Below are 12,947 nucleotides of genomic sequence, written 5' to 3' on the forward strand. Positions count from 1 at the left end.
TCCCAGTACAGCCTTCTCCAACCCTAAGTCTCAGTAAGTCACTCTTCCTAAGGGCTACAAGCATCCTTTCTCCTCTCATTGAACTAATCACCATGTTGTATAACTGCTTAGCTGAGTTTTGGTCTTGTGAAGGAAGTTTTGGTCTTGTGAGTTCATCTGTGTCTCTATTAATTAGCATAGAATCTGGCATATAGCAATTGCTCAACAAATCATGTTAAATTATATCAAATTGAAAATATATATTTTCTATTTTCTATTTAAAGTATGTTACACTGTTATGTATGTATGACCTTGAACTTAAATATTTTCAAGTACTCTGATTATTTTCTTAGGATAGAGCCGTAGAAGCAAAATTATTACTGTGTCCAAGAATATAATAGTTTTAAAGCTTGACATATATTGCCAAATTAATTTCCAAAGGTTTTGATTGTCTTAAACCTGTTTAGAACTAGTGACAGTTTTACAGCATTTAAGCAAACTCATCCACAACTATGCTGTATCTCTCCATTTATATGTCTTACATGTATTTCTCAATATAAGTTTTATAATTTTCCTGATATGTGATCGTCATATCCAAAGGTGCACATCTTTTATATATGTTTGTGTAGGTATATGTGTGTGAATACAAACACACTTATATGTAAAATCATCGCAATTGTGAAACAGAACTCTTTTCCATCATATTTGATTACAAGATATTGCTGGTATACAGAAAAGTTAATGGTGTCATTGATTGTATTTTCTTTCTTTCTTTCTTTCTTCTTCTTTCTTTCTTTCTTCCTTCCTTCTCCTTCCTTCGTTCCTTCCTTCCCCTCCCTCCCTCCCTCCCTTCCTTCCTTCCTTCCTTCCTTCCTTCCTTCCTTCCTTCCTTCCTTCCTTCCTTCCTTCCTTCTTTCTTTTTTTTGACAGAGTCTTGCTGTGTTGCCTAGGTGGGAGTGCAGTGGCTATTCACAGGTGTCATCATAGAACATTGCAGCCTCAAAGTCCTGGCTCAAGAGATCCTCCCACATAGCTGAGACTATAGGCATGCACCACAGTGCCCAGCTCAGTGACTGCTTTCTTATCTGCCTATTTTATTTAACTTTTTTATTAGTTATAAATATATACAACCTTATCATCTGTAAATAATGATACATTTATCTTCTCTTTTTCATAGTTATCCTTATTTGTTTTACATCTTATTTTAATAGCTAGAATTTCCAGAACTTGTTAAATAATGGTAATAAGGGCAGATTATCTTTTGTAGTCCTTACATTAATGGAAACCTAGTATTTCAATGTTAAGTGTGATATTACCTGGATTTCATAAAAGTATTCTTGATGTTTATGTTTCACTCAATTCCTAGTTTATCGTTATTAATACTTGTATGAACTGAATGTCTATGTTTCCCCACAATTCATATGTTGAAATCCTAAACCCCAATATGATGGTATTTGGTGGTGGGGCCTTTGTGAGGTAATTAGGATTAGATTAGTTCACTATGGTAGGACCCTCGTGATGAGATTAACGCACTTATCAAAAGAGGAGGAGACACAGGATCTCAATCTCTCTCTGCTTTCCGTCATGTGAGGATACAGTGAAAAGATAGCCATCTACAGACCAGGAAAAAGACCCTCAATGGATCTGCTGGTACTTTGATCTAGAACTGTGACAATAAATGGTTGTTGAACCACCTAGCCCATGGTAATTTGCTATAGGAGCCCAAACTAAGATAAAACTCAAAAGTGGATATTTATAAATATGTAGTTTCATCTTTTTGACCTTTTAAAATGATGTATTCGATCAAGTGTTACACAATAAATTCTTTTTTTTTTTTTGAGATGCGGTCTTACTCTGTCGCCCAGACTGGAGTGCAATGGCACGATCTCGGCTAACTGCAACCTCCACCTCCCAAGTTCAAGTGATTATCCTGCCTCAGCCTCCCTAGTAGCTGGGATTACAGGAGCCCACTATCATATCCAGCTCTTTTTTTTTTTTTTTTGGTATTTTTAGTAGAGAATAGAGATTTTGTATTAGACTAGAGGTTTCACCATGTTGGCCAGGTTGGCCTCGAATTCCTGACCTCAGGTGATCCGCCAACCTTGGCTTCCCAAAGTGCTGGGATTACAGGTGTGAACAACCATGCCCAAGCTTTTTTTTTTTTTTTTTTTTTTTTTTTTTTTAAGATACGATCTCACTCTGTTGTCAAGGCTGGAGTGCAGTGGTGAGATCATAGCTCAGCCTCCCTCAAACTGCAGCCTCAAACTCCTGGGCTCAAACCATCTTCCTGCCTCAGTCACCCAAGTAACAGGTACCAGACACCATAACTGGCTCTTTTAGAACTTTTTTGAAATCAGTTGCAGAATTTAACTTGCAAGTACTTATTTCAGATTTTTAAATTATTCCTTTCTTCTTTCTTTCTTTTCTTTTGTGACAGAGTCTCACTCTGTTGCCCAGGCTGGAGTGCAGTGATGTGATCTCGGCTCACTGCAACCTCTGCCTCCTAGGTTCAAGCAATTCTCCTGCCTCATCCTCCCAAGTAGCTGGGATTACAGGTGCCCGCCACTATGCCTGGCTAATTTTTGTATTGTTAGTAGAGACAGGGTTTCACCATGTTGGCCAGGCTGGTCTCGAACTCCTGACCTCAGGCCGTCCACCTGTCTCAGCCTCTCAAAGTGCGGGATTACAGGCATGAACCGCAGCACCTGGAGTTTTTTTGTTTTTGTTTTTTTTCTTTTGATGGAGTTTCTTTCTGTTCCCCAGGCAGGAACAGTAGTTCGAACAATTCAGTAGTTTGAACGAAGCTTAGTGGAACGAAGCTTCCACTCCCCAAGCCCAAGCAATCCTCCCACCTCAGCCTCCCAAGGAGCTGGGACTACAGATGCATGCCACCATGCCTGGCTAATTTTTTATATTTTTTTTTGTAGAGATGGGGTTTCACCATGTTGCCCAGGCTGGTCTTGAACTTATGGGCTCATGTGATCATCCTGCCTCAGCCTCCCAATATGCTAGGATTACAGGAATAAGCCACCGTGCCTGACCCTTACATTTCTTTCATAATGTCAATTAGTCTAAATTTGGGTGTGTGTGCTCTCTTGGGTTTTGATATCAGAGTTTATGCTAATTTTATAAAATAAACTGAAAGTTTCCGTCTTTTCTATTCTATGTAACAGTTTATATAACATTGTAATTATGAAAGAATCCATTCTTTGCCAGGCGCAGTGGCTTGCACCTGTAATCCCAGCACTTTGGGAGACTGAGGTGGGCGGACCACCTGAGGTCAGGGAGTTCAAGACCAGCCTGACCAACATGGTGAAACCCCGCCTCTACTAAAAGTACAAAAATTAACCGGGCATGGTGGCAGGCGCCTGTAATCCCAGCTACTCGGGCGGCTGAGGCAGGATAATTGCTTGAACCCAGGAAGCAGAGGTTGCAGTTAGCCGAGATCTCCCCACTGCACTCTGTGTACAGAGTGAGACTCCGTCTCAACAAAAGACAAAAAAAAAAAAGAAAGAAACAAAGGATCTATTCTTCAAACCATTTAGGCCAAAAACCTTTTAGGAAGTTAATTAGTTAACATCTTTTTCATTTCTTCCATAGTTTTTGGTCTCTGTCTATTTTCTACTTGGGTTAATTTTGATAATGTATTTTTTCTTTTTTTCCTTTTTTTTTGAGACAGAGTTTCGCTGTCGTTCCCCAGGCTGGAGTGCAACGGCGCGATCTTGGCTCCCTGCAACCTCCGCCTCCCGGGTTCAAGCATTTCTCCTGCCTCAGCCTCCCAAGTAGCTGGGATTACAGGCATGTGCCAACACACCCAGCTAATTTTGTATTTTTAGTAGAGACAGGATTTCTCCATATCAGTCAGGCTGGTCTCAAACTCCCTACCTCAGGTGATCCACCTGCCTTGGCCTCCCAAAGTGCTGGGATTATAGGCGTAAGCCACAACACCCAGACTTTACTTTTTTTCAATTTTTTTTTTTTACATTTTTTCCTCCATTTTTCCATTTTAGAATTTATTTCATGTTATTTTATAGTTCTTTATTTCTGATTGAAGTGTGATGCTTAGCTCATTTACTTTCATTCTATATTTTTCCAAAGTGGAAACACACAAGATTATAAATTTGTCACTAAGTGCAGCTTTGACTGCAGCCTATAAATATTACACTGAAATTTGGCTTTGACTTTGGAATTAAGCTAAAATCTGTGGTTACAATATTACACTTCATTTTTAGTCTGTGGAAGACTAAATTATCAAATGCTGACTTCAAAAGAATTCCTGGCGTCTGTAAATTGGTGTGGAGCCAATGACTATGTGGTTGGGTAGATTACCACCATCTTTAATCAGAGTAAGTCCAACATTAACACAAATAAGCCCTGTTATTTGGATATGTTTTTAATATCCAAATAAAGGAAAATGGAAATCTTTACAAATATAATATTAATATACTACATTAGCTTTTTTGTTTTTGAGATAGGATCTTGCTCTGCTGCCCAGGCTGAGTGCAGTGACATAGACATGACTCACTGCAGTTTTGACCTCCTAGGCTCAAGTGATCCTCCCACCTCAGCCTTGTGAGTAGCTGGGACTATAGGCATGTGCCACCATGTCCAGGTAATTTGTGTGTGTGTGCGTGTTTGTTTTTTGTTTTTTTGGTTTTTTTTAGAGATGGGATTTTGCCATGTTGCTCAGGCTGGTCTCCAACTTCTGACCTCAAGCAATTTGCCCACCTTGGCCTCCCAAAGTACTGGGATTACAGACGTGAGCCACTGTGCCTGGCCTGGAAGTTCTTTATATCCTCTAAGAATGATGTTAAAGCAGAATGTCAAATTTGCCACTACCAAACTTTACTAGGTGGAAAAATTCTAAAACAATATGTAAACATCCATGGTAAATGATCTTTAATGCAGATATTATAAAGAGTATGAAAAAAAGGAAAAAACGGTAGAATAGTCAGAAAACAGCCTGCCTTAATTGAAAGCAAACATCTATTTAGTATGGCAAACATGCAGCAGATTCCCGCAGGAGGAATCTAGCAGGTAACAGTGCTGAGAAATTTGTGTTCCTATATGTCTTGTGTTCCTATATATGTCTTAGGCGTTTATAATTTGATGATAGAATTGCAATAATAATTAAATTGTTTTTAGAGATGGAACTCACTCTTTTGCCCAGGCTAGAGTGCAGTTCGAGATCATAGCTCACTGCAGCCTGGAATTTCTGGGCTCCAGAGTGCCTCCTGTCTCAGCCTTCCGAGTGGCTGAGATTACAGGTGCTAGCCACTGTTCCTGGCAATAATTAAAGTTAAAAAAATAAAATATCAGGTTTTATTTTGGTGTTCTAGAAGTTTATTTTATCCATTATGGTACTCATATTTGGCCTTGCTCTTGTTGAATATTGATTTTAATGCTCAGCTTTTTCTTATTCAGCCCAAATGTTTATTGTAATTCTATTTTGATCTTTAATTTTTTGTTTAATCCAAAATATACTTAGAATAATTTATTTTAATTTTTGTTTTAAAATCAAATTGGGCCGGGCGCGATGGCTCATGCCTGTAATCCCAGCACTCTCTGAGAGGCCGAGGCGGGCAGGTCATGAGGTCAAGAGATCTAGACCATCCTGGCCAACATGGCGAAACCCCGTCTCTACTAAAAAACACAAAAATTAGCTGGGTAGCCGGGCGTGGTGGCGGGCGCCTGTAGTCCCAGCTGCTCGGGAGCCTGCGGCAGGAGAATGGCGTGAACCTGGGAGGCGGAGCTTGCAGTGAGCCGAAATCCGGCCACTACACTCCAGCTTGGGTGACAGAGCAAGACTCTGTCTCAAAAAAAAAAAAAAAAAAAAACAATTCCTGGGCATGATGGCATGTGCCTGTAGTACCAGCTACTTGAAAAGAATCGCTTGAACCTGGGAGGCGGAGGTTGATGTGAGCCGAGATCCAGTCACTGCACTCCAGCCTGACAACAGAGCAAGACTCTGTCTCAAATACATAAATAAATAAATAAATAAATAAATAAATAAATAAATAAAATCCAATTAAATATTCTAACTGGGGCCTAATTTTTGACTAACCTTTTGTGGTTAATTTGTAGGGGTAGGAAATTGAATTCAGAAGATTTAGGCTATTCCATTTTGCTTTTTAAAATTTGTTGGCTGGGCGCAGTGGCTCACGCCTGTAATCCCAGTACTTTGAGAGGCTGAGGCGGGTGGATCACCTAAGGTAAGGAGTTCAAGACCAGCCTGATCAACATGGTGAAACCCCGTCTCTACTAAAAATACAAAGAATTAGCCGGGCATGGTGGTGGGTGCCTGTAATCCCAGCTGCTCCAGAGGCTGAGGCAGGAAAATCGCTTGAACCCGGGAGGCGGAGGTGGCAGTGAGCCAATATGGCGCCATTGCACTACAGCCTGGGCAACAACAGCAAAACTCCATCTCAAAAAAAAAAATTTGTTGCAGGTTTTTTTGTGACATAGAGCATGATTTTTGTCAGCATTCTGTAAATGCTTGAAAAGTTGTATTCTCTGTAAATACCAAGTTCAACATATATATAAAATACTACTTTAAACTTACTAATAAAATTACTTAATATTATTGTCCTTCTTTATTTATTGTCAGCCTTAGCCTAGGAAAGTGCAGTATTAAAACCTCCTATGGCAATTTTAATTCCTTTTCATGCAGTTTTATTTCTTCCCATCCCTAAGGCTATATTTTCCTTCTGCCCGGTAACTACCCTTTCTATACTCTAACACTTATACCTCTTTTCCAGTTACAGAATGGGTTTTGAGCATTTTTAGACTTTGGGGTTTATATTTGTACTCTTTTCCCTAACCAACATTTACACAAAGTAAATATACACATGACTGAATCTGTTTAGCAACTGATTTAATATTGTAAAAGTTATATTCTTCATTTATTTATATGCAAATTCCTCTATATAAAATTGCCAACTTAACAATAAATTTAAATAATTGTCAAGATCATGAAAAAGGAGGTAGATGAAAATATGCTTATATAACAGAAATACTCAAAGACTTTTATTATGGAATTGTTTGTAATGGATAAAACCAAAAAACAAAAACAAACAAAAACCCATCCAAATGCTCACCAGTAATAGGATGGCTATAGAAATTATGAAACTTCTATAAAGTAAAATCTATGCAACTATTGAAAATTGAAGTATATGAAGTATGAAGTATACTGACAAGGGAACGTGCCCAAATATACATATTAGGTGAAAAAGCTAGTTATGGTCATAAGATAACATGTATGATATGAAACCGTTCTTGTTAAACATGTGAAAATAATATTAGTATCTAGAGAGAAAAAAACTGAAATACAGATTATATTTTTATATAGTAGCTCTCTTTGGCAATGAGATTACAGGACATTTTTATTTCTATTTCGTATGTTTATATAATGGTTGAATTTTTTAGTGAAGCATGTATTATCTTTTATAACAAAAATATTTAAAATAAAAGTAGGACTACAGATATACAAGTTAGTAGTCTGATAAACTATATGATTATCCCTGTCTTCTTGGAGAATTCTGTGATTGAGTTATCTAGGACTTTTATTTCCTCATATGCTTCTTGCTGGCTTTTCATCTCTTCACTAATCTCTATGCAAATACAAGGAGAGAAGAACTAGTCACATTTTGTAAGCTGAGTTGAAAAAATAGACACAATAATGCAATTAATTTATATAAATGGTTAAGTCTCAAGTGACTCTATTCTAATTGGGTCCTTTTGTGCTAGATTAAAGACCTCAATCTAGCCAAATAAAGGGAGGGAGTATTATTTATTTTAAGGAAACATGTTCAGTAGAACTTTCTGCGAAGATTGGAAAAGTTCTATATTGATGTGTTCATCTCAAGTCACATGTAGCTACTGGGCACTTGACATGTGGCTAGTGTGGCTGAAGAACTGAATTTTAGACTTTATTCTATTTTTTTGTTTGTTTTTTGAGATGGAGTCTCGCTCTGTTGCCCAGGCTGGAGTACAGTGGTGCAATCTTAGCTCCCTGCAAGCTCTGCCTCCTGGGTTCATGCCATTCTCCTGCCTCAGCCTCCCGAATAGCTGGAACTACAGGCACCCACCACCACGACCGACTCATTTTTGTATTTTCAGTAGAGACAGGGTTTTACCGTGTTAGCTAGGATGGTCTCAATCTCCTGACCTTGTGATCTGCCAACCTCAGCCTCCCAAAGAGCTGGGATTACAGGTATGAGCCACCATACCTGGCCGACTTTATTATAATTAATGTAAGTAGCCACATGTAGCTAGTTGCTATGGTTTTGGACATTTTCATTCTAGTTTAGAAGAAACTGAAGAAACAACAAAATGCAATTAACTTGGTTAAATGTAGTGAAAAGCACATGCAGAAGTGCTGGTAGGTTTCATCTTCATCTTGCTCTACCCTGGTCTGTAGCCTGTTGTTTTACCCAATTGCGAACCGTGGTAACCAACAGTGACCACAGGCCTGCCAACAGCCGCAAAACAGCCATCTTTTTGAGACAAAAATCTCGTCCTGGAGTGCAGTGGTACAATCTTGGCTCACTGCAGACTTGACCTCCTGGACTCAAGCAGTCCTACCTCAGCCTCCCAAGTAGCTGAGACCACAGGTGTGCGCCACTTTGCCCTGTTAGAGATGGGGGTTTCACCATGTTGCCTAGGCTGGTCTTGAACTCCTGGGCTCAAGCAATCTGCCGGCCTCAACCTTCCAAAGTCCTGTGATTACAGGTGTGAGCCACAATGCCTGGCCAAGAACAGCCTAGTTCCTTTTCATGGTCTCACTCCAGGAACGAGACATGGCTGGCTTCCGGATTGTCCTGTAAGCTCTCCTCATTCTCCCAGCCTTGTGAAGGGCTGGTTAGTGACATTGCTCATTCTCCAAGTCTCCCTTTTGGATCATTACTTTCTCAGCTTCTCTTATCTCATATAAATTAGTATTCCCGTAATAAAACCTTTATTTCATAATACTCATAGTGGTTTTGCTTGCCTAAAGGTTTCCTCACTGACACACTTGAAATCTCTTACTCTCCCTTCCTCTCCAACTCCGTCAGTGATACAAAGAACCACCAAATTGCTCCCTTACTCCCTACTTTCAGTCCATCATTAAGTCCTTGGCAAACTATATTTGAAAATACACTGTGAATATGCCCACTTCTATTTCCTTCGCCACACCTTTAGTCCAAGTAACTGCCATCCCTCATCTGGTTCCACTTCTATCCTCAACCTCCAAAAACTATTCAGTTTCTAAAGTTCTAAACACTAATTTTATTTCATCTTATGTTTGTTTGTTTATTTATTTATTTTTTGAGACACAGTTTCACTCTTTTTGCCCAGGCTGGAGTGCAGTGGCACAATCTAGGCTCTCTCGGCTCACTACAACCTCCGCCTCCCTAGCTCAAGTGATTCTCATGCCTCAGCCTCCCCTGTAGCTGGGATTACAGGCACGCACTACCGTACCCAGCTAATTTTTGTAGTTTTAGTAGAGACGAGGTTTCGCCATGGCTGGTCTTGAACTCCTTGCCTCAAGTGATCCATCTGCCTCATCCTCCTGAAGTGCTGGGATTACAGGCGTGAGCCACCACACCCTGCCCTAAATACTAATTTTAAACATTTGAAATCTTTCAATGATTTCCTGTGTAATCTGACTTCCTCCTAACTTCTCCAAATTCATCCTGGGCCCTGCTTATTTACAGTTTCTGCTGTCTTATAACTTACTTTGACATGACCTCTTATAGCCCCAGCTCTAACTCCCTCCTCATGACACATGATTCTACCTTTGGTTTTTTTTTTTCTATAGGAATCTTCTGGTTCCAGACGCTGGTCCAATTAGTTGTGGCAAGGCAAGGATGTGTGGGTGTTGCAGAGTAAGACAGCCTAGGCTGCTCCCTTAGTAGGAGCTTTGGGTGGAGTCACCCTGGAAAAGAGCTTTCAGATACACCATGATGGACATGTTCGGTGAAAACAACTATCACAATAGTTTTCTTTTTTTGTGCAATGAATCATCTTGGAATCTGAACAACCAAAGAGTGCTCTTATTCTGGAACTCTATTTAAATTAGGATGGGAATACCTGGATAAAAACCATTGTTTGGGTTTACATTTACATTATCCCTGTCTTTTTTGTAGTTACTGGTATATACTCTGTGGCTTCTGGTAATTTAATCCATTACCTTCTATCATAAAAGTTCAAAGCCAAAAAGCTGAAATGACACTGAGTTTCTAACCTTTAAAAAAAAAAAAAAAAAAGGCCGGGTGCGGTGGCTCACGCCTGTAATCCCAGCACTTTGGGAGGCCGAGACAGGCGGATCACAAGGTCAGGAGATTGAGACCATCCTGGCCAACATGGTGAAACCCCATCTCTACTAAAAATACAAAAATTAGCCGGGCCTGGTGGCGAACGCCTGTAGTCCCAGCTACTCGGGAGGCTGAGGCAGGAGAATGGCATGAACCTGGGAGGCAGAGCTTGCAGTGAGCGGAGATCGTGCCACTGCACTCCAGCCTGGGCGACAGAGTGAGACTCTGTCTCAAAAAAAAAAAAAAAAAAAAAGATAAAACCAATGCAAAGAATGTTTAACATTTCTAGTATATTTAAAACATCAGCCTTCTTTTAATGAATAAACAATTATTTTAGCTCACTGTTAGATTTACAGAAAAATAAGAAGGTACAGAATTTCTGTTTACCCTCTCACCAACACCTCCTCCACCCCCTAGTTTCCTCTATTATTAACATATTGCATTAGTCCTGTATATTTCTTCATTTGTTACAATTGACAAATGAATACTAATACGTTATTATTAACTAAAGTCTATAGTTTACATTAAGGTTCACTATTTGTTTTACATTTTATGAGTTTTGACAAATATATAATGACATGTCTTCATCATTACAGCATCAGAATAATTTCACAACTGTAAAAAATCCCATGTTCAATGTATTCATTTCTCCTTCCCTTCCCCTAAGCCCCTGGCAACCACTGATTTTTTTTTTTTCTTCCTGAGATGGAGTCTCACTCTGTTGCCCAGGCTGGAGTGCAGTGGCGTGATCTCGGCTAATGGCAAGCTTGGCCTCCTGGGTTCATGCCATTCTCCTGCCTCAGTCTCCCGAGTAGCGGGCACTACAGGTGCCAGTCACCATGCCCAGCTAATTTTTTGTAATTTTTAGTAGAGATGGGGTTTCACTGCGTTAGCCAGGATGGTCTCGGTCTCCTGACCTCGTGATTCCCCCGCCTCAGCCTCCCAAAGTGCTGGGGTTACAGGCATGAGCCACCGTGTCTGGCCTAACTACTGATTTTTTTACTGTCTCTATAGTTTTGTCTTTTCCAGAATGTCATATAATTGTAATCATAGAGTATACAGCCTTTTCTGATTGGCTTCTATCACTTAGCAATAAGTACTTAAGATTCCTCCATGTTTTTTTTGTGGTTTTATGTTATTTCTTTAGAGTGCCAAATAATATTCCATCCTGTATGTATCACGGTTTATTTATTCATTCATCTATTGAAGGACATCTTGGTTGCTTCCAATTTTTGGCAACTGTGAATAAAGCTACTGTAAACATTGGTGTGCAGGTTTTGGGGTAGACATGTTTTTAACACATTTGAGTAAATACCAGAGTGTGATTGCTGGATTGTATGATAACAGTATGTTTAGTTTTGCAAGAAGCTGCCAAACTGTCTTCCAAAATGACTGTACCATTTTGCATTCCCACCAGCAATGAATGTAAGTTCCTGTTGCTCCACATCCTCATCAGCATTTAGTGTTGTCAGTGGTTTGGATTTTGGCCATTCTAATAGGTATATAATACTATCTCACTGTTTTTTAAAAAAATTGATATATAATATTTGTACATATTTATAGGGTACATGTGGTATTTTGATACATGCTACAATGTGTAATGGTCAACTCAGGGTATTTAGGATATCCATCACCTTGAATATTTATCATTTATTTGTGTTGGGAACATTTCAAATCTAGTAATTTTGAAATATACAATACATTGTTAACTATAGTCACCCTCCTGTGCTATCAAACCCTAGAATTTATTCCTTCTATCTAACTGTATGTTTGTACCAATTAACCAACCTCTCTTCAACACGCCTCCCTCCCCTCAGACTCTGGTAACTATCACTCTGTTCTCTACCTTCAAGAGATGAACTTTTAAAACTCCCACATGTGAATGAGAACATGTGATATTTGTCTTTCTGTGCCTGGCTTATTTCATTTAGCATAATGGTCTCCAGATTCCATTTATCTTGCTGCAAATGACAGAATTTCATTCTTTTTTTATGTCTGAGTAATATTCCATTGTGTATGTATACCACATTTTCTGTTATCCATTCATCCACTGATGAACACTTGGGTTAATTTCATATCTTGGCTATTTTCTGTTTTAATTTGCAAGTCCCTGATGACATATGATATTCAGCATGTTTTCACATGCTTATTTGCCATTCGTACATCCCCTTTGGTGGGCTATCTGTTCACATTTTTGGCTCATTAAATTTTGTTGTTGTTGTTGTTGTTGCCAGGTGTAGTGGCTCATGCCCATAATCCCAGCATTTTGGGAGGCCGAGGCGGGTGGATCACTGAGGTCGGGAGTTCTAGACCAGCCTGTCCAAAATGGTGAAACTCTGTCCCTACTAAAAATACAAAAATTAGCCAGACCTGGTGGCAGAAGCCTGTAATACCAGCTACTTGGGAGGCTGAGGCATGAGACTTGCTTGAACCCAGGAGGTGGAGGTTGCAGTGAGCCAGGATTGTGCCACTGCACGCCAGCTTGGGCAACAGAGCAGACTCTCAAGAAACAAAAAACAAAAATTCTTTTTTTGTTTTTTATTTGCCTAACACTTGATATCAACATTTTTGCCAATTTTTAAATTAGGTTGTGTGTTTTCTTATTATTGAGTTTTAAGAATTATTTGTGGCTGGGCGCGGTGGCTCACGCCTGTAATCCCAGCACTTTGGGAG

Source organism: Chlorocebus sabaeus, chromosome 13 (genome assembly GCF_047675955.1).
Source record: "Chlorocebus sabaeus isolate Y175 chromosome 13, mChlSab1.0.hap1, whole genome shotgun sequence".
Classification (NCBI taxonomy): Eukaryota; Metazoa; Chordata; class Mammalia; order Primates; family Cercopithecidae; genus Chlorocebus; species Chlorocebus sabaeus.